Below are 27,672 nucleotides of genomic sequence, written 5' to 3' on the forward strand. Positions count from 1 at the left end.
GAATCTTATGCTGACAAAGCGATGAAGTATTAAAGGCCTTTCTGCATGTGTGGCATCTGAATGGCTTCACCCCACTGTGCGTCCTGTGGTGTGTGACAAGTGAAGAGTGGTTATTGAAAGTTTTTCCACACACGTGACATTCGTAAGGTCTCTCCCCTGTATGAGTCCTCCTATGAATGATGAAATGGGACCTATAGGAAAAGGTTTTGCCACATTCCTTACATTCATAGGGTTTTTCGCCAGTATGAATTCTCCTGCGAAGTGTAAGTTGCATGGCCGGCAAAAGGTCTTTGTGCAGTCCTCACAATGATACGGTTTTTCTCCAGTGTGAACTCTCTGATGCTCAATGAAGGAAGAGAGGCGTACGAAGGACTTCTTACACTTAGTACATGTGTAGGGTTTTTCACTGGAATGATTTTTTTTTTCAAGATTTTATTTACTTATTTGACAGAGAGAGAGATCACAAGTAGGCAGTAGGCAGAGAGGCAGGCAGAGAGAGAGAGGAGGAAGCAGGCTTCCTGCTGAGCAGAGAGCCCGATGCGGGGCTCGATCCCAGGACCCTGGGATCATGACCTGAGCCGAAAGCAGACACTTAACCCACTGAGCCACCCAGGCGCCCCCGGAATGAATTTTCTGATGTCTAATGAGCTGTGCACTTTGAGCAAAGGCCCTGCCGCAGTCCTTACATTTGTAGGGTTTCTCCCCACTGTGAATCCTCTGGTGATCAATCAGAGCTGAGGAACGGCTAACGGCCTTTCCACATTCACGGCACTTGTGGGACTTCTCTCTAGTATGTGTACTCTGATGCTGAGAGAGATGGGCAATCTGGCTGAAGGTCTTCTGACATTCCTTACACTCATATGGTCTCTCACCTGTGTGAACTCTCTCGTGCTGGTTAAGGTGTGCCCTCTGATTCAAAGTTTTACTACATTCATTACATTTAAAGGGTCGCTCTCCTGTGTGGATTCTCTGATGCTGAATGAGAGCTGATCGACGGCAAAAGGATTTCCCACATTCGTGGCACCAGCAGCCCTCCTCCTTAAGGATCTTCTGATGGACAAAAAGGTGTGTGTTGGTACAGGAAGTTTTTGTGTATTCTTTACATGTGCTGATTGTTCGTTTCATCACTGTTTCATGTTGAAATGTTTCCTCTTTTATTAAACTTTTCCTGAGAGAAAATTCCTTGCGCTCCCACACTGACTCACTCTCTGAAAATTAACATATAAATATATTAATATAAGTAAACATACACACTCCCACTGTTGACAATCTCGGCTTAATGACTGTAGTATTTAAAGATATAGATGTGTGGCACCTGGGTAGCTCAGTGGGTTAAAGCCTCTGCCTTCAGCTCGGGTCGTGATCCCAGGGTTCTGGGATGGAGCCCCACATCGGGCTCTCTGCTCAGGGGGGAGCCTGCTTCCCCCTCTCTTTCTGCCTGCCTCTCTGCCTACTTGTGATCTCTGTCTGTCAAAAAAAAAAAAGAAGAAAGATATAGATGTACAAGGACGTTGACTGTCATACTATTTTTTTTAAGATTTTATTTATTTATTTGACAGAGGGAGATCACAAGTAGGCAGAGAGGCAGGCAGAGAGAGAGAGAGAGGAGGAAGCAGGCTCCATGCTGAGCAGAGAGCCCGATGTGGGACTCGATCCCAGGACCCTGAGATCATGACCCGAGCTGAAGGCAGCGGCTTAACCCACTGAGCCACCCAGGCGCCCAACTATCATACTATTTAGCAAAAAGCTGGAAACAACCACTAATAGTGTCTATTTGAGTTGACATTATGTCCAAATAGTCTGGCTCATTTATGAAAGTATGAAAAATAATGAGTTTCAGCTATATCGACTGGAAGAGATAAAGCTGACTGAAAAGACCAAGTTGAAGAGTAACAAGTGTAGAAAGGTATCTATTCTGTAAGAGCAAGAAATAATAAGATGCTCCCTGAGGGTGTGTGTGTGTGTGTGTGTGTGTGTGTGTGTGTGTGTTGTGTGTTAGCATGGATAAAAATGTGAATGTACACCTACTATATTACTACCACTGGTCCTCTAGGGTAGTGAGAATTAAAATACAAGGAGATAATGAATTTTTTCTTTTTACAGCATGTCACTGAATACTTAACAAATAAAATAAATCCATTTTTATAAGTTTAGAAGGTTTTTATTGTCACATGCTCTAACTAGCCATTACTCACTCAATCCAATCATTTCAATAACGAAACACCAATGATACAAGAAAGTGCATAACCATGAGCAATTTGAGAGGCAGAGCAGGAGGTCGTGGTGGGTAGGGAGAGAAAAAATGAAACAAGATAGGATTGGGAGGGAGACAAACCATAATAGACTCTTAATCTCATGAAACAAGCTGAGGGTTACTGGGGGATGGGGACGGGGGTAGGGATAAGGTGGCTGGGTTATGGACATTGAGGAGGGTATGTGCTATGGTGAGTGCTATGAATTTTGTAAGACTGATAATTCACAGACCTTTACTCCAGGGGCAAATAATACATTATATGTTAATTTTTTTAAAACTTTGAATAAAAAAAAAAGAAAGTACATATCCAATCAGTACAGATAATGACTGAAACAAAATTTCAGAGATAGGCATATATTTGGAGGTAGGACTTCTTTTTTTTAAGATTTTATTTATTTATTAGAGAGATGGAGAGAGACCACAAGTAGGCAGAGCAGCAGGGAGAGGGAGAAGCAGGCTCCCTGCTGAACAGGGAGCCTGATGTGGGGCTCGATCCCAGGACCCTGGGATCACGACCTGAGCCAAAGGCAGCTGCTTAACCAACTGAGCCACCCACGCGCCCCTGGAGGTAGGACTTTTTTTTTATTTTTTAAAGATTTTTTACTTATTTGAGAGAGAGTGAGAGAGAAAGAGCAGGAGCAGAGGGAGGGGTAGAGGGAGATGGAGAAGCAGACTCCCTGTTAAGCAGGGAACCCAATTCAGGACTTGATCTAGGGACCCCAGGATCATGACTTGAGCCAAAGGCAGATGCTTAACCCACTGCGCCACCAGGTGCCCCATGACTAGTATTCTTATTAAGAAGAGATTACAGGGGCACCAGGGTGGCTCAGTGGGTTAAAGCCTCTGCTTTTGGCTCAGGTCATGATCTCAGGGCCCTGGGATTGAGCCCCGAGTTGGGCTCTCTGCTTGGCAGGGAGCCTGCATCCCCCTCTCCCTCTGCCTGCCTCTCTGCCTACTTGTGATTTCTGTCTGTCAAATAAATAATAAAATCTTTAAAAAAAAAAAAAGCAATTACAACACTGACACATATAGAGGAAAGACCACGGGAAGACACAGGAAGGGGATGGCCAACTCCAAACCAAGGAGAGAGGCCTTAAGAGAATCCAATCCTGCTGACACCTTGATCTCAGACTTCTAGCCCGAGGTAATTAATTTCTGTATTTACACCATCCAGTCTAGGGGGCTTTATTATGGCAACCCAAGCAGACTGACCCAAGGGTCTTGGCCCAGCAATGACGTAAATTCTTCTGCTAACAGCATAATCTGAAGACTATGGACTGTCCAATCACTGTGTAGAACACTGCACTGGTCCACTATGTTCACGACATCATGTTCATGAGAAATTAACAACACAAAGTGGCAAGTAATCCAGATGACCTGGTAAGACACATGTGCTCCAGAAGGTGGTGGACAAATTGTATGAAGACTCGGGGATCTGGCACGAAAAGATTTTAGGGATCCTGTGCAGAGGGAGAGGAAGCCTGACTCGGGCCTTCATCTCAGGATCTGGGATCATGACCTGAGCCAAAGGCAGATGCTTCACTGAATAAGCCACCCATGTGCCCCCCCCCAACAAATTCTGATGTTAAAATCCTAATTCTCAGTGGGGCAGTATTTGGAGGTGGGCCTTTGGGAGGTGATCAGGTCATCAGGGTGGATCCCTCATGAATGAGATTAGTGCCCTTGTAAAGACTCCAGATAGTTCCCTCTCCCTTTCCTTCATGTGAGGACACAGTCAAAAGATGGGATGTCTGTGAACTAGGAGGCAGGACCTCACCAGACAATGAATCTACCAGTGCCTTGATTGTCCACTTCCCAGCCTCCAGAACCATTAGAAGCACATGCCTGTTGAGGTATCTGGGTAGCACAGTCAGTTAAGCATCAGATTCTTGGTTTTGGCTCAGGTCGTGATCTCTGCGTCACGGAACTGAGCCCCACATCAGGCTTTTTGCTTAGAGGAGAGTCTGCTTAAGAATCTCTCTCTCTGGGGTGCCTGGATGGCTCAGTGGGTTAAAGCCTCTGCCTTCGGCTCAGGTCGTGATCCCAGGGTCCTGGGATAGAGCCCCGCATCGGGCTCTCTGCTCAGTGGGGAGACTGCTTCCCCCACTCCGCCTCTCTACCTGCCTCTCTGCCTACTTGTGATCTCCGTCTGTCAAATAAACAAATAAAATAAACTCTTAAAAAAAAAAAAAGAATCTCTCTCTCTCCCACTGCCCCTCCCCACCATACTTGGGCATGCTCTCTTTCTCTAAAATAAATAAATAAGTCTTTTACAAACGAGAGTGAAGCAAATGCTTGCTCAATCTGTGGCATTTCTGTTAAAAGCAGCTCAAACAGACTAAGGAAGCCATCAAATACTTATGTTTACGTGGGCCAAAGCTGCCAACACGAACTGGGCAGTGTCCACATCACCAGCTCTCAGGTGGATAGACCAGCAGCATCTTCCATGAGATGTAAGAGGTGCATCCAGGATTGGGTAAGAAAAGGTCTAGAGGGTACAGGGAAGCCGCACGGGTTAAGTGGCCAGACCCCCAGACCATCTACTAGTGATGTGCAAACGCTTGGCCACTCCAAAGCCTGTACAGTCATCATCCTGTTTAACATTCTTTAACCTTGGGGCACCTGGGTGACTCAGTTGTTAAGTGTCTGCCTTTGGCTCAGGTCATGATCCCGGGGTCCTGGGATTGAGCCCCGCATCGGGGTCCCTGCTCCTCCCTCTCCCACTCCCCTTGCTTGTGTTCCCTCTGTGTGTGTGTGTGTCTCTCTCTCTCAAATAAATAAAATCTTTAAAAAAAATTCTCTAACCTTGGCTCCTACCTTTGCCAAGGCGTTTAAGAACATCTTGTAATTCCCATTATTAAATAGTAAATTCCTTGGCTGGGCTATACACTCTTAGAGAAAACCCCCACTCTTGGCCAGAATTAAAGATCGAATATGTTTATTCATGGAATAGCTCTCTTTTTTTCCTTATTTTTTAAAAGATTTTATTTATTTATTTGACAGAGAGAGAGATCACAAGTAGGCAGAGTGAGAGGGGGAAGCAGGCCTCCTGCTCAGCAGAGAGCTCGATGTGGGGCTCTATCCCAGGACCCTGAGATCATGACCTGGGCTGAAGGCAGAGGCTTAACCCACTGAGCCAACCAGGCACCCCATGTTCACGGAATAGCTCTTGGATGGATACACTTATCCAGTTACTCGGAGGACAGAATGAGTATTTTTTGCATAAAGAAAACAGAAGCCCTGATGAATGTTTTCGAAAGAATAGCCATATGAATGAAAAGAAAAAAAAGCAGGAAGATGAGCCAGTGAGAAACCACCTGGAGAGCAAAGTCAGGAAGCGGATCATTAACTGCGGAAGCGAGGGGAGACTCACTTCCATCTGGAGGCTGGAAGGAATTATTTTAAAAGACAGATGAAAGCCAGATCCACTCTGGAACTGAACTAAAGGGCCCTCTGAAGGGAGGTGTCCAAACACCTCAAGGCTGTTGTCAGAGCAGCTGGCCTTATGCATGTGTCGCCTCCCCCTGCTTGGTTCCCCATTCATCTGCTCATGAAGATCTTGCCTCCTTGCTTCTCATCCCCCACACCTGTTTCCCTTGCTACAGTAGGAAACCTACATCAGGCTTAGAGATAGAAATGCCTGGGCAAAGAAAAAGAGACAGCAAACGGCCATGCCATTATTACCTGAGAATTGAGCCCCTCTACCACAGCCCTCAGGAAGAAAAGCCCTTATGAAAATGACCAAGCAAAGTTTAAAGATTTCCTGAAAGATAAGAACAAGAGAGTTGCCTACTTCTCACTGCTCTTTATGGGACATGGAACAAAAAAATAAAGCAAAGACCACAGTAGTTCCCCCAGAGAATTCTACTGAAAGGAAGAAGATCCACCAGAGACCAGACACTGAATTCAAGGCTCGATGCACTTACCCAAGCCAAACCAGGTTCTGATAATTCTCCGACATCACCACTGTGTACAATTTTCTCTGAGCAGGGTTCAGGAATCGCCATTCTTCTTGGGAAAAGTTGATGGCCACATCTTGGAACGTTACTGATCACTGAAATTCCAAACACTTTCTTATTCATAAGGTCTTGGAGAAGAGGGCTAGGTCTTGGCGGAAAGACTTGCACGGTGTGGGTGTTATGGTGTGTATGACAGGATCCAGATATTTTTTGGACAAGTATATGTACATACGTCTAGACAGTAAAAAAAAAAAAAAAAAAAACAGCTCTTTGGATAGAAACAAGTATACTATATTTTCCACCAATATGTTGAAACCGGTTATAGGAGTTTGGATTTCTCCTTTTGTAAGAGTATTTCACAATTTTCTAGAATACTGGGAAACACACTTCCCTAAATCTGTATGTGTGAAATAGGAAAACTGTTCTCCAACTAGTATGGAAACAAGGGAAAATCTCACTTCTTTTTTAAATTTGCCGTTGGACATGGAATTAAAGTTTGGGGCACCTAAAAATCTACACTATTCACAAAGCTCTCCATTTCACTAATGACTTTATTCTTCTCATTTCCCAGCCACTTTGCTAACTCTACCTCTTTCATGGCACATAGCTGTGTTTTAGCCCCGTCTGCAATCCTGAGGACAAGTCAGTTGGACTCAAGTTCACACATACTGACAACAGTCTCACCACAGAAAAGGAAAAATGAAATCCTAACTCACCAGTGATGTGCCTTCTAGAATTCCGGGGTTACCCTCCCCTTCATGGAGCCCCTCTCTTGAAGACTGGAGTCCTGTGGATGCAGAGCTGAGGACAAAAAGGGAATCAAAAAACAAAACAAAACAAAACAAAAGGCTAAACTCTGCTGCCTAAACTCATATCCATTCCCCCCTGTAAAACATCAAAACAGAGCAGCATGTCCAGCCACACACCTTCCTAAGAGCATTACCGGTTCTTAAAGGTGTGAGAGATCATGTTGGGATGTCTCCAACATCCACTCCTCCAAATGGCCCCTGGTAATGATGATCGAACAACACTTATTGTTCTGAGACCTTTGCGTGTATTACCTTGATGCTCTGCTGGCGCTGAAGCAGCCATTCCTCTTTGTCTAAATGTCTCTGCCTGAGAAGGACTGGATCCTGAGACACCGGCTGGAGAAAAAGAAGGGAGGGATAAGAGTTCCCAGGGCTACTCCGCAGCTTCTCGCATCACTGGCTTATGAATGCCTTGTTCTGAAAAAACCGCATGGTCACAAGACTTCCCAGCATAATTAAGAAGCACGAAAGAGCTGCCTGGCATCGCTTCTCATCCGTGAAATGGAACTGGATAGGACAATGAGAACTAATGAAAACAAAGCAAAACAAGAAGTTTCCAGTGAAGTGGCAATGTGGACAATTAGGATAGAGAAATAAATATGCCAGGTAACCTCAGACAGTAAAGAGAGGACATAATGGGAGGGAAAACCCCTAGTGCTAGGATCAACAAAGATAAAATACTTAGAAGTTTAACAAAAACTGTATGACAAAAACCTATAGGACCATCTTTCAAATATGGCTGAAAGACAAAGTAGATTTCAACAATACAAGGATTCCCCCTTTTCTTGGGCAGGAAGACCAACCCATCACAATGGTAAGTCAGCTACTTAAGACGACGTGAACTCTGTTATTTGGCCAGTATGTCCTCAGCTAAAGGCAGAAAGAAGGCTCCATGCTCCCCAGATGATTGTGTTAGCAATCCCGATAGTCCGTGCAAACAAGCAAGGCTGGAACAAAGCAAATAACAAATAACATACCGTGGGTACTGGGAGTCAGGTTTCCTTCTACCACAGAACCAAGTTTTAAGGACAGAAAAGCAGAAATACAGAAGAAACTCCACGCTGCTGTGCTGTAATGTTATCCATGAGTGCACTGGTTTTAACCAATGTAGACAAGTTGTGAAACAGAGGCATGGGTATTTGGCTGCTTCAGGATGGAGCTGAGCCTCTCCTTCCTGGCTGCGGGCTGGGTCTCCCAGAGCCTGACCAAAGCAGATGATGAACGCGCACTTCACAGTTCTCACAAGGACTGTACGGTCACAGAAGTTGCTGCCGAGGCTCTGGGTGAAGAATGGAAGGGTTATGTGATCCAAATCTCTGTTGGGAATGACAAGGCTTTGCCATGAAGCAGGGAGTCTTGACCCTCGGCCATACCCATTGGCTATCTGAGTAAGGGGCATTCCCGTTACAGACCAAGCAGGACTGGAGAAAGAAAACAAATCTGTTCAGGGTTGCACTGTGGATGTCAATAAGGGTGTTCTCCACTTAGTAGAAAGAAGGGATACTCCTGGACTCATTGATATGACCATGCCTCATCACCTGAGGCCTCAAAGAGCTAGTAGAACCTGCAAACTTCTCAATCTCTCTAAAGAGGACATTCACCAGCATGTTTTGAGAAAGCCCCTAAATTAAGAAGGTAAAGAGACCTAGAATCAAAGCACCCAAGATTGTCTTGATAATCCATGTGTCCTGCAACACAAATGTTGGTACGTCACTCTGAAGAAACAGCATACTGAGGAAAAAAGGAAGATGCTGGAGAATATGCTAAACTTTGGCCAAAAGAATGAAAGAGGCCAAAGAAAAACACCAGGAACGAACTGCCAAGAGGCAGAGGCTGTCCTCTTGAGAGCTTCTACCTCTAAGACCTGTCAATAATGAGATTTTCTAAAAGTAACAAATAAATAGGACCAGACAGCAAATCTCAAGAAAAAAAAAAAGATGTGCATATGCATGTATATAGTAGGCTGTATGTTAGGATATCCCATCTGTCCCCTAATCAGGGCTAGAAACAATAACATCCAAGCGGTAATAAACACACTCAACCCCTACTCAGCCCCAACCCTTGGTTTCTAAGTACCAGTCTCTAGGAAAGAAGGAAGGAGAAGGAAAAGGAATGGGGGGGGGGGTAAGGAAGGGAGAGGAAAAGAGGGAGGGAAGAGGGAGGGTAGAGGGAGGGAAGGGAAGGAAAGGGAAGAAAACAAACCCCAGGTTGCCATGGAGATATAGACTCCAGGGCTAGACAGGCAAAGTGAAAAATGTGCCTGTATCATCTCGTTGTGCTAGAAAGGAAGTGCTCATAAAATAATGGGGCATGTCTAAAACACACAGGAACCAAATAGAGGGTGCTCCCTATAGCAAAACCAGGGACAGCTTGAGCAAATCAAGTAATTATGAGTACTTCCTCTCAAGATACTTGTTAATTACAGGGACTAAAATAGTAGCTTCACAATGGAGAGACCTGTCAGACATCACCTGAATCAGGTTATCAAAGCAAGCATTCCCAGCTGACATCAGGTACTGCCTGACAACTACGATGTACATAGGAGGGCACATGACATCTGTGGTATTCATTTCCAAAATGAATAACCTTGATCTAATCATGAGAAAACATCAGACCTACCGAAGTTAAAGGTCCTCCTACAAAATAACTGACCTAGACTCCAGAGTGTCAAGGTCATGAAAAACAAAGAAGACCTAAGGAATCTTCAGCAACTGGAGACTTGGGAGACATGCCAACTAAATGTAATGTGGATTGGATCCCAGAACAACATAAAGTACAGGAGTGGGGAAACTGACCAAATTAGAATAAGGTCAATAGAAGAATGATTAGTTTTTTATCAATATTAACTTCATGTGTTCATGATGGTTATACAAGATGTTAACTTCAGGTGCAGCTGGATAAAGGGATTGTGGGAGTTTTGTACCATTTTTACAACTCTTCTCTAAGTTCAAAATTATTTCCTAATAACATATTTATGTATTTGAGAGAGAGAGAAATGAGCAAGGGAGAGGAGAAGCAGAGGGAGATGATGAAGCAAACTCCATGCTGAGTGCAGAGAGTGATGGCAGGGCTTGATTCCACAACCCTGAGGTCATGACTTGAGCCAAAACTAAGAGTTGGACACCCAACCGACTGAGAAGCCCAGGTACCCCATCATAACAACATTTTTAAAAGAGGGATGTCGGGGTGCCTGGTTGGCTCAGTGGGTTAAAGCCTCTGCCTTCAGCTCAGGTCATGATCCCAGGGTCCTGGGATTGAGCCCCGCGTTGGGCTCTCTGCTCAGCAGGGAGCCTGCTTCCTCCTCTCTCTCTCTGCTTGCCTCTCTGCCTACTTGTGATCTCTGTAAAATAAATAAATAAAATCTTTAAAAAAAAGAAAAGAAAAGAGGGATGTTATGAAACACAAAGACTGAGGAAATGTCAGTCAGGTTAAAGGAGACTAAAGAGACATGACACTTTAATGCAATGTATGACACTCAATTTTCTTTTGCTATAAAAGACTTCACAAGGATAATCAACCTAGGATTAAATGACAGAATTATAACACTGTGAATTTTTTAAAAATATTTTATTTATTTGACAGAGAGAGAAATCACAAGTAGCAGAGAGGCAGGGAGAGAGAGAAGGAGAAGCAGGCTACCCACTGAGCAGAGAGCCCAATGTGGGGCTCAATTCCAGGACCCTGGGATCATGACCTGAGCTGAAGGCAGAGGCTTAACCCACTAAGCCACCCAGGCGCCCCTCACTGTGAATTTTTAAAAAAGATTTTATTTATTTATTTGAGAAAGAGAGCGAGCACAACTTGGGGAGGGGCAGAGGGAGAAGCAGGCTCCCAATGAGCATGGAACCCAATTCGGGATTCGATCCCAAACCTGAGCCAAAGGCAGATGCATAACTGACTAAGCCACCCAGGCACCCCTACACCAGTGTGAATTAACTGATTTTGATAATTTCACTGCAGTTATGTAAGAAATTCACACTGAAATATTTAGGTTAAGGAGCATCACGTCAGCAACTTACTTTCAAATATAACATATATTTCACATATAACAAATATATAACAATATATATTATATATATTATATATATTTCAAAGTAACATATATAGAGAGAAATATATGGATAAAGGGAAGGCAGTAAAAGGTTAGCATTTGAGGAATTAGAAAAAGAGGATGGGAAATTCTTTTTACTTTATAATTTATTGTAACATTTTTAAAAATTTGAAGATATGTCAAAAAGCAAAGTAATCATCATCATAATAACCTATGTAATAACCTCATTGGGAAGATTATTCAGTTTTGTGATTGCCATTTGTTAAAAGCACTTTAGTCAGTTGTGAAAAGTACAGCATAGAGAATATAGTTAATCATAATAACTTGGCATGATGAACAGACAGTAACTCTACTTATTGTCTTGAATGTTACAGAGTTGTTTCATCATAATATAATACTGTGTGTCACCTATACTTCAATTTTAAAATTTTAATTACTTTTTTAAAAATATTTTATTTTTTTAAGATTTTATTTATTTGTTGGAGAGTTCAAGAGAGCATAAGCATGAGCAGGCTCCCCACTGAGCAGAGAGCCTGACTCAGGGCTCCATCCCAGGACCCTGAGATCACGACCTGAGCTGAAGGCAGACAATCAACTGAGCCACCCTGGCACCCCTTAAAAAAAAAGTGTTTTAGTCAGAATTTGCTACTCTATTATTTCTACCTGGTTCTATTTCTGGAGCTCATAGATGAAAATAGCAATTGAAATTCCTTTTTACCAGAGACATAATTTCACATATCTCTGCAGCTATCTCCTCTCCAGGAAAACACATAGAGATTTTTCTACCCCTTCTCAAGAGACATAATTTCCAGACTCCCCACCATTCTGGCCTCCCACTAAGTAGAGACCCAGTTTATCAAAATCCTTCTGAAAATGCTGCTCCCAGTATCAAATTCAATCCCATGGTGCTTTAGTCATTACAGGACACAGGAGGAATATGAAGTTTCAACTGAATACCATGAGGTAAAGGAAAAAGTAGATCCCTAGAGTCTCCCAGCTGTGGTGGGAACTCCAGCTGTGGTACCACTCCCACCTGGGGTCACTGAACTAACACTGCAAGGAAATGACTTCAGGTTCACTGGGATAAGGTCATTTTCATCTTGTCTTTTGTTTGACCATTTCAATTCTTTCCTACCTCTCATCTTCACATCTTTTTGTCCTTTACTCCTATCCTCTATTTTTAAAAGAAGTGGAATCATCAAAGTAAAAAGGATATGGATGAAAAACTGATTCAGCCAGATACGAAGAAGTTTCTCACAGCAACCTTCCTTACAGAAATTAAGTACACAGAGTATTTCCAATTAACAGGTAAGGTATCAACTTGATTTGTTGAACAAGCATTTCTGAAGGTATAATGAATGCTTAAGAAGGGCAATGGACACTTGGGGTGTAAATGCCAACAGGCCTGCCTACCCACAGTCCACCAGTAAAGCTAGACAGCAGTATGAACTGCTGGAGAGTTTTGGGGCTTGGGAAAAAAGAAAAAAAAATCCTCGGGTGAGGCAAATAATGGAGAAAGAGGAACTGTAGGGTAATGGTAGTTTTCCTAAGGTCATCATTCTTCTGCAGGACTTTCTGAACCAAGTGTAAGGAACAGACATCTTACCATATGCACTTGTGATACTGCTAATGAAAGAATTTGAGGGGCGCCTGGGTGGCTCAGTGGGTTAAGCTGCTGCCTTCGGCTCAGGTCATGATCTCAGGGTCCTGGGATCGAATCCCACATCGGGCTCTCTGCTCAGCAGGGGCCCTGCTTCCCTTCCTCTCTCTCTGTGATCTCTTCCCTTACTCTCTCCTACTGTGATCTCTCTCTGTCAAATAAATAAATAAAATCTTAAAAAAAAAAAAAAGAATTTGAGAACTAAGTAAGAGTTTTCAGCTATTTTAGTGTGAAACTCAGTAAGAGGAAACCTCACTAATATGGAGGGGAGCCAGCAGCAGTAGTTCTCATGTCCCACCACTCCTGTCAACTGCAGACTAACAGGTGACGAGGGACCTTGCACTTTGAGACTACTTTCCTATCCCAGCATGTGGAGGGACGGTACCCCCCAGTAACAGCCCAGCCATGAGAAGCCACTACACTCCCAACTCCAAGTCTTTTCCCACGGAGATTTTGTTTCTAACAAAGTTCCCAACTCTCCCGTCTCCTGTATACAGGAGTGTTCTTTCTTTTCCCTTCCTCGCCTTTGTTCTCTGGGCTTGCCTGTGATTGTGCCCTGGCTGGCACATCCCTAACTGCGAGTATTTGCTATTCCTGAGAAAAAAATTATCTTTTGCCCGTAAAACTTTTAGGTTAACTCTGGGCAAGTAATAAGTCAAAACAGTAAAATTAAATTTGCTTCCTTGAACAATGACATATTACGATATACACTTGCAGTTTGTACATATTCCAATAAAACATTTTTAAAAGGACAAACGTCTATCCTTGAGGACAGGCAGGCACGGCCACACGGAATTAGCCACACCCCAATGACTGAGAGGCTTTGGTAGGGTTGGCCCATGAAGGTCAGGAAAAGCAGCAGGAGCTACCCGATTTGGGCGCAGACCCGCGATCGAGCTCGCGAGAGGGCGCTGGGGCAGCACCTGGAAGAGCGCGGACCCCAGCAGCTGCAAGCGCGACGCGCCGCCCGAGGCCCAGCGGTCGAGGCGCACGCTCCACTGTGCCCGGCACCTGCCCAGCGCGCGTTTGGTGCAGTGACCGCCGTACTACTACACGAAGCGAGCCCGCGGCGTCCTCTCCAGCCAGCACAACTGCCAACTGCAACAAAACACACTTCGTCTTCCTCATCGGACAGACTTGAGGGCCGCGGCTGGTTCTGAAAACCGCGATCTCGGGGCGTGAGGGGCAACCACTCCATGGCAGCCAGGCCCCCGCCTGTTTGGGCGGGGCAGGGCACCATTCCCGGCACCGAAAGGTCGGACGCTGTCCGCTGTTCGAGAGACCGCGTCCGGTCTCCCGCGGGAGTGAGTCGGGGCTCGGAGAGACGGACGACGTTCCCGTCACACAGCCTCAGTGGAGCTCCAACAGCGGTCCCTGCAGCCCCCACCCGGGCGCCTCCAGGGCCCCACCGAGGCCGCCCACACCCCGACGCTGACCCCCGGGCCCCCGCCCGCAGGGATCACCAGTACCCGAGCCCCTCCGACGCACCCCCAGAGCATCTGTTCCGCCCGGCGCGGAAGTCCCAACCTGCCACTTCCGAACGCCTCTACCACTCCGCGGAGAGCGGCGGCGTGGGACTCCACGCGCCTGCGCAGCAAACCTCCTTCCGCCGCCGCGCACGCCCGCCCGCACACATGCGTGTTCCAGTACTCCCGACCGCGTTCCCTCCCAACGCTCCCACTGAAGACACAGGAAGCTGAGGCACCGCTTCCGCTGTCGCCCGTACGCATGCGCATCCTCATCCGCAAAAACTTTCCTTCACCCATGCCAGTCCCGAGACCGGGAGAAAGGAGACCATGCTTTTTTGGATAAGGGCTTTTGGTTCGTTCCTAACCCAGGCATTCCCGGTTCTATATTCGCCCCTCAATACTGAAGCTCTACTTCTGGCTGGGCAGGACAACGGGGCGTTTGGGACTCCGAGACCACGGCGGCGGGGGCACGCATGCGCACACCGCAGCGGAGCGGACTCAGAATCCACCGCGGCCGGTGGGCGAGGCAGGGCTGTGAAGTGGACCCTCCCTTCCGCGCGGAACCTCGGACACCTTGGGCGGGTGCTTGGCCTTCTCTTGCTCCTTGGGGCTGGTCTTCACCACGCCGCTTGTTGCCAGGACGGGTATGGGGCTTGGCCGGGGCGTCCCGCCCTCAGATCTGCTCATTCCGTGTCCAGTACCGTAAAATTTCCTTAGTGTTGACCTGTGATACGGCTGCAAGTAGTGGCGCTGTGGAGGGCTCCGTGGGGAGGACCGTGCGGCCAGGGGCAGGTGACTGGAACCTCTGAGTTACCGTGTGCGGGTTTGGTGAAGGAAGACCGGTTGTGACCCAGGCCTCCCCAGCCCTACTACTCGTTGTCCGTGAGCAGCTGGGGATGGAACCGAACTGGTGGCAGGCTCGGGCGGAGGCAGATGAGGCGGCGCGTCTGCGCCCGGGTCGGAGGCGCTGCCCGGGAACAAAACTGAGTAAACTGAAGGTCCGATCGCCTTCGTGAAGCGATGCATGCACCTGGCAGCGGACGAGCGAGTACCCTGAGCACCGAGGAGGGCCACGTAGGACTTTATCGGAAGCGGGTGGGCCGAGAGGGTTATTAGCAAAAGAAAAGGGTTGTTCCGGGCAAGGCCATCTTCCCTTGGAGCAAGGGCGGGGGTCCTAATTAGGTGGGTCATCTCTTCCTTTGGGGGATAGAGGACCCGTGTGACCGATGACCTTTGTGGTGATCCGGAGGTTCCTGCATGGCAGGTTAAGACTGCATTTCTGGGAGAGGATGGAAGTGCACTGGGGTTAGTACGGCCCCGATTTGGTGACGTGGCCTCAGCGACACCATGTGGGGCCAGAGGTTTTCTTTTTAAATGTCTTTAACGTTTGTGGCTACATAACAAAGTCTACCCAAAATGGAGTAGTAGCCAGGGCGAGGACCACTTTATTATGTCCTGTTTCTGGGGGTGAGGAGTTCAAACTGGGCGGGATAGGAACGATTTACCTGTTATTCGGTACCTGCTGCTTGGATACCGAAGGTGGCCTCTTCGTTCAGAGCGTGAAACCTAACTGGAAGTCCCGTTGCTAGGCCTCTGTTTTCGCTGCCAGTGGGTTCCTCAGCTTTATTTCATGTACTCTCAGACCCTGTCCCTCTTCACTTGGTCTCTTAATGCCTTTCCAGCAGGATGGCTAGACTCCTCCCCTGAGCTTCCCTGAGGATAAAACAGCCTTCTTAGTTTCTGACCTGGAGCTGGCACCGCGTCACTTCTGTCACGTTCTCTTGATGAAAGCAAGTTGTAGGCCCAACCCAGATTCTAGGAAAGGAGAACTGCATTTCGTTTTGGCAAAAAGAGTGAATTAGCCTGATAGTCTTCCTAGAGGTCACTAAACATAACCTGCTTTAGATTACCTAAAGTAGAATTGATTATGAGTGGCTTTCAGCAGAGTCTGGGTGTGCTCATATGCATATGTAGGATTCTAGAAACCATTGTGGTAGGTATTCAGTTCTTTTTAATCACCCTGTTTATCTTGAACTTTTCCCTTACCATTCAATTTTTTTTTTTTTAGATTTTTAAAAAAATTTATTTTGCAGAGATCACAATAAGGCAGAGAGGCAGGCAGAGAGAGGGGGAAGCAGGCTCCCTGCTGAGCAGAGAGCCCGATGTGGAGGCTGGATCCCAGGACTCTGGAATCATGACCTGAGCCAAAGGCAGAGGCTTTAAACCACTGAGCCACCGAGGCACCCCATTAAATATTTTTCTGCACCCAAATTGTAATGAACAAATAGTATGTCACAGTATTCCCCTTTAGTGATAAAGCTAAGCTGCTCTTAAGAAATACAGATTTCTGATCAGCTCCTTTTCATGCCTCCCAACGTCCTATTATTCAATTAGACTCTTTTAAGGAAGTGTTTGTCATTTCAGGGATCAGTGACATTCAAAGATGTGGTCTTTGGCTTCTCCAGGGAAGAATGAAGATCACTGAACTCTGCTCAAAGAGATTTGTACATTACTGTGATGTTGGAGAACTACCAGAATTTGGTTTGGGTGGGTAAATGCATCCAACCCTTAATTCAGCATCTGATCTTGGATGTGTCTTCTTGTTTTGCTGGGAATCTTTAGTCAGGCTCTGATTTTCCATGAAATGTGAGTGGCTGTCTTTATCCCATCTGCCGGATACCAAGGACTTTTCTCATTTTATAATGGCCTCTATCCTTATTAAAATATGGCTGCGTTGGGGCACCTGGAGGGCCTTCGGCTCAGGCTATGGTCTCAGGGTCCTGGGATTGAGCCCCACATTGGGCTCTGCTCAGCGGGGGGCCTGCTTCCCCCCTCCCCCGCCTGCCTCTCTGCCTACTTGTGATCTCTGTCAAATAAATAAATAAAATCCTTAAAAAAAAAAAAAGACCAGTCACATTTCTATATGCTAGCATTAAAAAATTAGAAATTGAAATTAAATACCACTTAAAATAGCACCAAAAAATAGGATATATTTAAATAATTTGTACACTCAGAACTACAAAATTCAGTTGAGAGAAATACTGAAGAAATAGCTACGTTACGTTCATCCCTTGGAAATCCCAATATTATTAAGACATCACTTCTCACCAAATTTCATTTATGTGTTCAGCACCATCTCATTCAAAATTCCTGTAGGCTTTTAAATAGAACTCAACAAGCTGATTCCACAATTCACAGGGAAATGCAAAAGCTACAGTAATCAAGACAAATATTGGCATAAAGAAAGAAAAAGAGGTTAATGAGACAGACTAGAGTCCAGAAATAAACGGGTACATACATTGTCAATTGATTTGGAGGGAAAAAGGCAAAGTCAATTCAGTAGAGAGTGAAAGTGTTTTTTCAATTGCCCTGGAACAATTGGATATGTACATGTAAGTAACAACTTTGATCCATGCCACTTTGTACCATATACAAAAATTAACTCCTAAATAAGGCTAAATGTAAAACCTAAAACTAGAAAACTTCCAGGAAAAAGTATTTGTGACTTTAGATTAGGCAAAGATTTCTTTGCTATTTCACCATAAAATATAAAAATGATAAATATAACCTCATCAAAATTAAGAATTTCTGGGTGCCTTAGTGGCTCAGCTGGATGTCTGACTGTTGATCTCAGCTCTGGTCGTGATCTCAGGGTCATAGGTTCAGGCCCCATGTTAGACTCCACACCCAGTGCAGAGCCTACTTTTAAAAATTAAGAATTTCTGGGGCACCTGGGTGGCTCAGTAGGTTAAAGCCTCTGCCTTCGGCTCAGGTCATGATCCCAGGGTCCTGGGATCGAGCCCCACATCAGGCTCTCTGCTTGGCAGGGAGCCTGCTTCCCCCTCTCTCTGCCTGCCTTTCTGCCTACTTGTGATTTCTGTCTGTCAAATAAATAAATAAAATCTTTAAAAAAATTAAGAATTTCTACCCCTCAAAAAACAAAACTAAGATAATGAAAAGACAACAGCCTAGAGAAAATTATTTACATATCACATATGCACATTGGTACTTGTATCTGGAACAGATACAGAACACTCAACTCAAAAGAAGGCAGACAAACCAATTTATAAATGGGTAACAGATTTGGGCAGATACTTCACTAAAGATTAAGTAATGGCAAATGGTCACATAAAAACATGCCCAGTATCATTAGTCATTAAGGAAATGCAGATTAAAACCACAATGAGGGGTACGTGGATGGCTCAGTGGGTTAAGCCTCTGCCTTCAGCTCAGGTCATGATCCCAGGGTCCTGGGATCAAGCCCCACATCGGGCTCTCTGCTCAGTGGGGAGCCTGTTTCCTCCTCTCTCTCTGCCTACTTGTGATCTCTGTCAAAGAATAAATAAAATCTTTAAAAAGTTAAAAAGAAACCACAATGAGATACCATGATACACATTAGCATCTGAAATTATAGGGAAGGACTAAATACCAACATTACAATATTGAATAAATGTTGAAAAATACTACATTAGTGGGGCACCTGGGTGGCTCAGTGGGTTAAGCCGCTGCCTTCGGCTCAGGTCATGATCTCAGGGTGCTGGGATCGAGTCCCGCATCAGGCTCTCTGCTCAGCAGGGAGCCTGCTTCCTCCTCTTTCTCTCTGCCTGCCTCTCTGCCTACTTGTGATCTCTCTCTGTCAAATAAATAAATAAAATCTTAAAAAAAAAAAGAAAAATACTAAATTAGTATACTGTTTGTAAGCATGTCAAAGTGTATGTTAATATAAAAATATGACACTTGGAAGGAGTAATGTTAATGTATTAGAAATCTCTTTCACACATAATTATTCACAATAAGGGGCACCTGGGTGGCTCAGTTAAGCATCTGCCTTTCACTGGGGTCATGGTCCCCAAGGCCCTGGGATTGAGCCTGCATTGGGCACCTGATTGGCAGCAGAGGGTCTGCTTCTTTCTCTCCCACAAGAACTTTATAGAGAGAGATCCCAGAACCCTGGGATCATGATCCGAGCTGAAGGCAGAGGCTTAGCCCTGGGAGACTTTTCTATGTTACCATTTTAATACGGTTTTTAGTGATGAATGTGATGATGTTAGTCTTTTGATAAATATAACATGAGTTGAACAAATAAACATTTCCACACTGGACAAAGTTTGTACATAACCATAAATTATTTGATGATCCATAAGGGAAAAAAAAACAGTGAAATCTTTACTTATTTATAGGAATTTTCTGTAGCATGAATTCCTTACGGTTGAGGAAGATGACAGTATCTGAAGGCCTTCCCATATTACTACATATATAAAGAATGATGTTGAAGAAGTTGTGAACCCTGACTAAAGGCTTTGCCACATTCCTTACATACATAGGGCTTTTCACCAGTGTGAATTCTCTGACATTGAATAATTAGTGTTAAGTGACTAAAAGCTTTTCCACATTCAGTATATTGATATGGGTTCTCACCATATAGTTGCTAATATATCCATGAAATTATGAAATCCAACTATAAGTTTTCATTACACTTACATGGTTTCTCGCTAGTCTGAATTCTCTGGTGATGATAAAGTAGTGAGCCCTGCGTAAAGGCCTTTCTACAAACCTTACATTCATAAGGTGACTCACGAGTGTGGATCCTCTGATCTGAGGGAGATGCGAATGATGACTGAAGGCCTTTCCACGTTCATTACATTTATATGACTTCTCATTGGCGTGGGCACGGATACTTTGATGTTCATTAAGTTGTGTGGTACCTCTAACGGCCTTCCCGTATTCCTTACAGTCAGGGTTTTTCTCCAGTATGAATTCTCTCATGTTGAATAATTAGGGAGAAGTAACAAAAAGCTTTTATGCATACAGCATATTGACAGAATTTCCCCCTAGTATGAGCTCAATGGTGTATGTTAATTTTTGAGAGCCAAATACAGCATTAAAAAAAATCCCTATATTCACAGGTTTTCTCACCAGTATGAATTCTCTAAATTTGGGTACAGAGTGAAGTAAGACTAAAGCCCTTTCTGCATTCTTTACCTTCATAGGGTCTTTCCAGTGTGAATTCTATGATGCTGAGGAAGACCAGAACAGTGATGGAAAGACTTCCTGTATTGTTTGCATTCATAAGGTTTTTCAGAATAAGTTAACTCCTTAATAAGGAACCAGCATGGGGTGCCTGGGTGGCTCAGTGGGTTAAAGCCTCTGCCTTCAGCTCAGGTCATGATCCCAGGTTCCTGGGATCAAGCCCCACATCGGGCTCTCTGCTCGGCGGGGAGCCTGCTTCCTCCTCTCTCTCTCTCTGCCTGCCTCTCTGCCTACTTGTGATCCCGTCTGTCAAATAAATAAATAAAATCTTTTAAAAAAAAGTAAGGAACCAGCATGATGGCCAAGCAGCTTCAAAGGAGAAGTCCATAAATGAATACACAGACAAACACAAAGAGATGCTGAAATGAGCGAGCTAATGCATCAAGAACTGGTTAATGCTGTACAGACTGTGAAAATCATAGCATTTGGGGTTATTTTTTTTCTGCTGGCCAGCAATGTCCAAGTTAAGCTAACTGCATGAGTCTCAGTCCTAATCGATAATAAGCAAGAAGTCAAACAAAGGTACAAATCCTCTAGAAAATGAAACAGCCCTTGGGCATACTTGTTAGGCAATTTCCTGGCATGATATTTAAAAAGCATGAGTCTTGGGGCACCTGGGTGGCTCAGTGGGTTAAAGCCTCTGCCTTCGGCTCAGGTCATAATCTCAGCATCCTGGGATTGAACCCCGCGTCGGGCTCTCTGCTCAGCAGTGAGCCTGCTTCCCTTCCTCTCCCTCTGCCTGTCTCTCTGCCTGCTTGTGATCTCTTTCAGATAAATAAAATCTTTGAAAAAAAAAAAAAAAAAGCATGAGTCTTGCCTACCAAAATCCCCTCACATCTGGGAATTTACCCTGATGATACAGTTCCAACAACATGAAAATGCACATGCACAAGACCATTCATTACAGCTTGCTCATCATTTTAAAATACTGAAAACAATCTAAGCACCCACATCTGGGGTAGTGGTTCAGTAAACTGTGATCTATCTATACCCGGTGTTACACAGCTGCATATAAGAATGAAAACTCCACAAAATTATAAATAATTTCCAAGATATGTTCTCAAGTGGAAAAAGCTAAGTGCAGAAGAGTATATAGAATATGTGACACTTTCTGTAAGAAAGGCTATATAAGAAAATATACATGTATCTACTCAGTTGTACACAAGAAATACTGGAAGAAAAAGAATGAAAAAGGGTGAGAATGTAAACTATGAGGGGGTGGTGAGGTTGCAGGAAGGAATGGGGGCATCTGGGTGCTTAGTCAGTTAAACATACGACTCAGTCTCAGCCCAGATCATGATCTCGGAGTGGTGAGATCAAGCCCTGCATCAGGCTCTTCACTCAGCAGGGGGTCTGCTTGGGATTCCCTTCCTTGCTTCTCGCTCTGCCTCTCTCTCTCAAATAAAAATAAAGAAATCTAAATTAAAAAAATCTTAAAATATATTTTTTTAAAAAGGAGTAGGTAGCAGGAAGGAGGGGGAGATGCCATACTTTTCTAAAAGTCTGCTTTTTTGTACAGTTCTGACTCTTAGAGCAATGGTAATGTTTCACACAGCCTCCACATAAATAACCAAAATAGAATACAAACAGTGATGAGTGAACCTGCCTCTACCACAAATGAATACAGCCCCAGTGAAGTGAGTAGGGAAAAAAGAACTAACAAGTGTATTTAGAAAGCAGTATTTTGACTATGCACTGTAAGGTTAAAACCAAAAAACCCTCACAAACAAATAATGTACTCTTACTCTAGTTAATGTATTTCTCACAGGGGTATGCTAATAATTACAAAAAATTTGATTATATAGAATTTTTTAAGATGCTAAAAAACGTTTGACAGCAGAAATCATAGGCTGGTGTAATCCTACATCTGAGGATGAATCAGAAGCAACTTTAGGGCCCAGGTCAATACAGAGTCTTACTCAAAATGGAAAATGAGAAAACGTGGCTTAGTTCGTTAAGCGACTGCCTTCAGCTCAGGTCACAATCCTGGAGTCCCAGAACCGAGTCCCGCATCAGGCTCCCTGCTCAGCGAGGAGTCTGCTTCTCCCTCTGACCCTCCCCCACCCCCATGCTCTGTCTCTCATTCTCTCTCAAATAAATAAATAAAATATTTTTTAAAGAGATAAGGTATATGATAATACCAACAATACTTTTTTAAAAAAGAAAGATTAGAGTGGGTTGGCTGGGTGGCTCAATTGGTTAAGCATCCAACTCTTGACTCCAGCTCAGGTCATGATCTCAGGGTTGTGACATTGAGCCCTGTGTCAGACTCTACCCTGGGTATGGAACCTGCTTAAGATTCTCCCTCCCTCTGCCCCTTCCCCTCTGTCTAAAAAGAGAAAGGGTGAAAGAATGTACAAAATCTGAATCTGGAAAAACATGTCAAAGGAAAAAAATCATTGGGCAGTAACCAAAATAAGTTATTTTTGGAAACATAGTTTTAGATGGAAATAATTACTCAACTATTAAAAAAAAGAATAGGGGAGAAGCTGGGAAGAAATAATGTTCCCTGGGTACCTAAAGTCATACTTAAAGAAAGCACCTTCCACTTTCAATGGAGACAGGCTCGGGGAGTGGTGTATGTGAGTACAAGAGAGGCCCCTCCAGGAGCTCACGCTGATAGGAGTAATACTCTGTTCTGAACACCAGGGACTCTGACAGGACCTTTCCAGGCATCTTCCCAAAAGGGGTCCATCCCCTTCACCTTCTGGGCCTTGACCTACAGCGCCACCACCCTTCTTAATAATCCGTCACTCACCCGGCATGGGCTTCCCATTACATCTCTTTCTGCCAACCAGGATTCATTCCATTGTTCCAATAAGGAGATCACATTGGGCTTAGAAATAGAAAATCCTGTGTACCCAAGAAGAAATGCAGCAGAGTCACAAAGGAGGTGTCTCAGTATTAATTTCCAGTTCCTGGTTACCAGAAAATAAGGCTAGAGAAGAGAAGGAAGTCATTTTTGTAATGGAAAAGAAGCTTCTTTAGGTGTTATCCTACAGAACGATACATCCCCGTTCAGTATAATCTCATTGAAAGCAGAGTGGAAATTCAACCAGAGTCTTGAAAGGCACCTCAGAAATTCACACCAAAGGCAGCAGATACTCCAGTAGACAAATTACACCCTGCCAGGGTCCTAACATCTTACCTAGAGATGAAGTTGCTTAAGTTCTCCAGCATTCCGTCTCTGCACAAATCCTAGCAGGGTCCGGCCTGCCCCCCTCAACCTGAGAAGACTGTTGCCACATCACTATACATCACTGACCCTTGAAACAACAAACCGAGAATATGTGCTATTGAAGTAAATATTTATGACTAGAAAAATAGAAGGACGGAAACGGACATGGCAGAGCTGAGGCTGGTGAGCACAGTAAGGCAACTGTGGCAATTCAAGGGAAGGGTCCATACTTGGTGTTTCTGTTGAGAGCAGCACAACTTCCTTCATCAAGGGAGATATGTCCATTGAAAGACACTTTAAAGAACAAAAAGACCTCAAGTTCAATGCTTCCCCAATAAATTAAACTATATAAGTTCAATGCACAACTTCCTAATATGTCTGAATTGTCTTTATTCCTTCTGTTCTGAAATTTGAGAGCGAATATGGGAACATTGATGTATTTTTAAGAGTTTGCATGGTTTCATAATGTTTCGAGAAAATCCAAACGGGAGAAATGGTTCTCAGGGGCAATTCCGCAACCCCAGAAGGCAGCTGGCAACACATGCAGCCCTTCTGCTTAGCACCATGAGGATGGGGATGTTGCTGACACTGAGTGGGTAGAGACCAGAGATGCTGCTGACCATTCACCAATCTATAAGATAGCACAGCCACGAACTACAAGCCTTAAATATCATTAGTACTGAGCTTGAGAAATCCTGAGCAAGAGAAGCATTTTTTTCATAGAATCATTGCAAAATGGTTAACAGAGTCTGTTAGGAATTACGAGTGGTGAATTATTTTAAAATGCATTGAAGAGGGGCACCTGGGAGGCTCAGTGGGTTAGGGTCTCTGTCTTCAGCTCAGGTCATGATCTCGGGGTTCTGGGATCGAGCCCTGCATCAGGCTCTCTGCTTGCCGGGGAGCCTGCTCCCCGCCCCCCTCTCTGCCTGCCTCTCTGCCTACTTGTGATCTGTCAAATAAATAAATAAAATCTTAAAAAAAATAAAATACATTGAAGAGTCGGGTTCATCATTGTCTGAAAGCTACCTTTCCTTACTAGGTCAACTTGTTTAATCCAGATTTATTTTCACTTGCTGCACACTTTCCCATGACATTTGCACTAAGGGGCTCAACCTTTCTTTTATTTGGGGGCCCTTGAGGTTGAACACGAGATCTTTAGGGACTTTCCTAGCTCTGCTCGCACACTCTGGCTAGTCTCACCTAGCCCACCCACAAGTGTGCTTTTCCCTTGTCCCTGCACAATAGGATGCTCATGGGGTGGGTAATCCAGGCTCACACAGATGTGGCCCACGACCCACACATGTAGCTCAACATCAAATCCGACCTTGGGTCAGGTATCCATCTGGAGGAACTGCAGGGCAATGTCTCTATAACCAAATTCCCAATGCCACCCCCAATCCAAAAGGTCTGAAAAAGCACTGTCATTACATCCTGAGGCTGAGACCCATCTTAATCTGTTGGGGTTTCTGTAACAATGTACCCCAGTTTGGATGGCTTGTTTACCACAGAAGTTTGTTTTTCGCAGTTCTGGAGCCTGGAAGTCCAAGATCAAGGTGGCAGCAGCACTGAGCTCTGGTGAAGGCCCTCTCACAAGTTGCAGATGACCAACTTCACATTACATCCTCACATGGTGGAAGAGGGTAAGGGATCTCTCTAAGACTCATTTATAGGGACATTAATCCCATTTGTCCTGACCTAGTCACATAAATGCCATCACATATGGATTGGAAGAACATATTCGGACCACAGCAGAGACCACCACCACCACTGTCCATCCTGTCTAACTGGGAAACCCTGATCTGAGATTACCACTAAAGCATTATTATGTGTGGTTCCTTTAAACACTGATTAGTCCATTAAATCATATTTCACATAGGAGTCTTTCACATTTTACCCAAGCAACGCATTTCTGGTCCATCGAGTCTCCTGCAGAACTGAGTCCACACGAGATGCGAACACATGAACCCAGGTCAGAGAGAGAGGAATTCTTAGCGAGAACTTAGGGTTATTTGATCCTTCTGTGCATAGGGTGAAACTTAGGCAGGAAATCCCAAAAAATTTTCCTACATTCATATAAAATAAGCACAGTTTGAGGAAGGAAAAAGAAAGCATAACTTACCTAGGCCATGGCTTTCAGAATAGCAAGGACCATTGAGTCCTCCTCCAGGTTCCTCTCCTGGGGAAGGGTGAGTCCTGAGAAGGCAGAACCAAGGAGGAAAGAAAACATGAACGGTCAGACTTGCCTTCCAGAACAGGTTGCAATTCTCTTCTTCTCTCATCTCATGTCCACCTTCCAATGTTCATGAAAATACTGAGCATTTTGGACAGACTTCGAACACATACCCCATTCCCAAATTCTGGTCTTCCCATGTTACTTGCCCTGCATGCTTATATTTTAGAGATTTTATTTATTTATTTGACAGGCAGAGATCACAAGTAGGCAGAGAGGCAGGCAGAGAGAGAGGAGGAAGCAGGCTCCCTGCTGAGCAGAGAGCCCAATGCAGGGCTAGATCCCAGAACCCTGGGATCATGACCTGAGCTGAAGACAGAGGCTTTAACCCACTGAGCCACCCAGGCACCCCCATGATTATAATTTTAATTCTTGGGACACCTGGGTGGCTCAGTAGGTTGATCATCTGCCGTCCATTCAGGTCATGATCTCAGGGTCCTGGCATTGAGTACCACATCAGGCTCCCTGCTCGGTGGGGAGCCTGCTTCTTCTCTCTCTCCCTCTGCTGCTCCCCCTACTTGTACTGTCAAACAAAAATTTAAAAAGTTTAATAAATAAATAAATAAATAAAAAGATTTTATTTATTTGAGACAGAGAGCATGGGAGCACAGAGGGAGAGGGAGAAGCAGAATCCCTGCTGAGCAGAGAGCCCAATGTGGGGCTCGATCCCAGGACCCCGAGATCATAATCTGAGCCGAAGGCAGAAGCTTAACTGACTAAACCATCGAGGCACCCCAACCTGAGTATATTTAAGTTGAAATGGATATCATGAGTGGGTCTGGCAGAAAGTAATGTAGGCATCAAATAAATGACATAAGAGCAAAACTAAAAGCTTCAGATTCAATTTATGTTAGTGAAATGGAGGAAATGTGAAAGAATGAGCTGTGAAAAAAAAAAAAAGAATGAGCTGTGAAGGAAAGGAAAAAGAAAGCAAGAGTGTTCTCTTCTTGAAGGAGAGTGGCAAAGGCAATTAATGATTGGTGAGGAGGTTTTTTTTTTTAAGATTTTATTTATTTATTTGACAGACAGAGATCACAAGTAGGCAGAGAGGCAGGCAGAGAGAGAGGAGGAAGCAGGCTCCCTGCTGAGCAGAGAGCCCAATGCAGGGCTCGATCCCAGGACCCTGAGATCATGACCTGAGCTGAAGGCAGGGGCTTAACCCACGGAGCCACCCAGGCGCCCCGGTGAGGAGGTTTAATACTGCTTTCATTCTGCCCAAATAATGATTAAGAATGGGGAGAAGGGCACCTGGGTGGGTCAGCTGGTTATGCGACTGCCTTCAGCTCAGCTCATGTTCCTAGAGTCCTGGGATAGAGTCCTGTATCAGGTTCTCTGCTCAGCGGGGAGTCTGCTTCTCCCTCTGACCCTTTCCCTCTCTCAAATAAATAACCTGAAGAAGAAAGAATAAGAAGAAAGAAGAAAGAAGACAGAAGAAAGAAGAAGAAGGAGAAGAAGAAGAAGGAGAAGAAGAAAAAAAGATGATAAAAGGGAGATAACCACTACCTAAGCACCGCGGGACATTCCAACTTAGCAAAAGGGGAAATAATCAGCCAACATAAGGAAAGGAAAAGACCAAAATAACACAAATAGGGCATACAATATAAAATGAAAGAGATGAAGTTGAATTACATCAAAATGTGAATTTTAGGGGCGCCTGGGTGGCTCAGTGGGTTAAAGCCTCTGCCTTTGGCTCAGGTCATGGTTCCAGGGTCCTGGGATCAAGCCCCACATTGGGCTCTCTGCTCAGCAGGGAGCCTGCTTCCTCTTCCTTTCTGCCTGCCTCTCTGCCTATTTGTGACCTGTCAAATAAATAAATAAAATCTTTTTTAAAAGGTGAATTTGACACCAAAAAAAAATCATACTTTGTTAAAAAGTCAGCTGTTTCTTTTTTTCAGTTTTAAGAAATAACTGAAATGACAGGGGTTGAAAATAAAGGGATGAGCAAAAATATACCAGGTGAACAAAGACAAATCATTATTAGGGTGTTACCCAGTATGGAAATAAAATGCCAAAGGGTTGACAAACTTTTTAT

At 44.5% G+C, this 27,672-nt stretch overlaps 1 long non-coding RNA gene across 5 annotated transcripts; it reads right to left on the reverse strand.

Annotated features, from left to right (window-relative positions):
• Positions 1-667: 667 nt before the first annotated feature.
• On the reverse strand, positions 668-27,432 carry LOC309852661. 5 transcript variants are annotated; one of them, XR_014305318.1, is made up of 10 exons: positions 27,270-27,432; positions 25,530-25,603; positions 22,991-23,085; positions 17,501-18,530; positions 14,203-15,915; positions 13,657-13,831; positions 7,275-7,358; positions 6,930-7,014; positions 6,181-6,447; positions 668-1,208 (listed from the first exon to the last, which is right to left on the reverse strand). It is a non-coding gene; the product is annotated as an uncharacterized lncRNA (long non-coding RNA). The 5 variants fall into 5 exon arrangements; XR_014305320.1 differs by having other exon boundaries at positions 14,261-18,530; XR_014305321.1 differs by having other exon boundaries at positions 6,181-6,308; positions 14,203-18,530.
• Positions 27,433-27,672: the final 240 nt, after the last annotated feature.

The sequence above is a fragment of the Mustela nivalis genome (assembly GCF_964662115.1).
Source record: "Mustela nivalis genome assembly, chromosome: 18".
NCBI lineage: Eukaryota > Metazoa > Chordata > Mammalia > Carnivora > Mustelidae > Mustela > Mustela nivalis.